This window comes from Nannobrachium achirus (assembly GCF_963921795.1).
Source record: "Nannobrachium achirus genome assembly, chromosome: 16".
NCBI lineage: Eukaryota > Metazoa > Chordata > Actinopteri > Myctophiformes > Myctophidae > Nannobrachium > Nannobrachium achirus.
In genome coordinates, this window is record NC_137823.1 from 20,828,398 (window position 1) to 20,830,345 (window position 1,948).

A 1,948-nucleotide genomic window follows, 5' to 3' on the forward strand; every position below is an offset into this window, starting at 1 on the left:
TAAGCTCATATCTGTGAATGCCAATATGTATACATGTCAGTCTAATCTATATAGACTATGAAAGTCAGTCTAACCAGTGTGGCTGGTTCTACAGACAGGGATCTCCAATCCATATATGGGCATAAAAGGATTCTGTTAGTGCGGTTCCCCTAACAGGACTGGGGACTTCATTTGGGAATGTCCATCCATATATGGAGGCCACTTCTGCCACATATAATCCCCTTTATGCCCATATATGGAGATCCCTGTCTGTAGAAACAGCCACACTGGTTAGACTGACATGTGGTTAGAAAAAGACACCCTTAGGCGTCTTACTAGTATAATCATAATCACATTTGAACCACTTCATCAATTTATACTTTGGCTATAAAAATAGCAGATGTGCTATGTGCAATGCGTCCCATGCGATGCATTGAGAGCTTGTAGTTCTGCTATTTACGAACGCTTTTGCACACATTTGAAAACATTCTGCATAATGAGTACTTTCTACTTTTGGTACTTTAAAGTTATACCATGTAACTTTTTTTATAAGACAAATCTTAAAATTGTCCTAACTGTTAAATCGCTAAAGTTTTAGAACACCCACTCCGTTATTTTCAGCTTCTGAAGCCTTCTCTTTATATGTTTTCTATGAGCCGTGAGGGGGGGAGAATTTCGCGGCAAAATTGCGTCATCATACACTACCGGCCAATCACAGCGAGGGTTATACACTGCCGGCCAATCACAGCGCATCTTGAAGTGGGGTCGCTATCACAATACGGCGGCCATATTTGTAGGCGCCCGTGTAGCTTGCCTCAACATAACAACAGCATTTACTCGGCGAAGGAGTCAGTTTCTCCGGAATGCCTGAACGCACAGGAACCAGGGACCCCTCTAAAGATAGATCTCGGCGAGGTGGAGGCAGACGCGGGGGTGGTCCGCGGCGAAAAACGGCCGAAAGACGCGGACGCGACCGCGTTTGCTATAGAGCTACTGACCTCTAGGTGAGCAACTTACACAGTATAGCTTTAAGTACATTTTGATACCAATTCTTTTGCACTTTTACACAAGTATTTTGAATTCCGGACTTCTACTTGTAACAGAGCATTTCTACGTTGCAGTATCAATACTTTCACTTAAAGGCCCGCTGACACGCCCCGAAATTATAATAGTATGATACAGTAGGCCACATGGTCTCTCTAAAAACGGTCTGAAATAGTCTGAAACTCATGTCACGGTGTAATCTGCCCCTCGCTCCGCAACAACAGCTGACCAGTACAGTAAGTAGTCTAAGTACAGTCAATTAATTTGATTCGCTTATAATTGCGCATTCCCACAATGACATCATAAAAATATTAACCGTCTTACTGGTATTTTAAGATTACTTTTTAAAGTGACAGTACCCCTTTAGGTGACAGTAGGGCCTACAAAATGTGACTGAATAGTGGATGCTGATGCTGAAGCTGACCATTATGGTGATGTGAAGATTGGGCTCTCATCCACAGTCTGTGGCTTCCCAGTTCCCACATTCACAGAGTTGAGTGGCAGCCAGATATACTCCCAGTGTTTCAATGGTTTACAGCAGTGCATGGTTCCCAAACCTTTTAGCCCATGACCCAAAAAAGAAATGTGCCCGGGACCCAAACTAGTGAAAATAGCAGATCTACATGCTCACAACGCGTCACTTCGCACCACGTTGTGAGCTTGTAGATTGGCTATTATCACTACTTCGTAAACGTCCATGAAAAACGTCCTTTTGGGGAATGTTCTTTTGAAGATGTTTTGAAATAACAATAATTTAACAAAATGTAGAAAAGAAAAAATTAAGGGACCCATCCATAAAAATGCGACCCAAAGATGGGTCCCGACCCACTGTTTGGGAACCAGTGTTTATCTTCTCTGGACAAAAGGTGAGAGGGTGAGGGTTCAGGCTTGTTGACTCATCTGTACTCTTTGCAGGCCTGCAGCT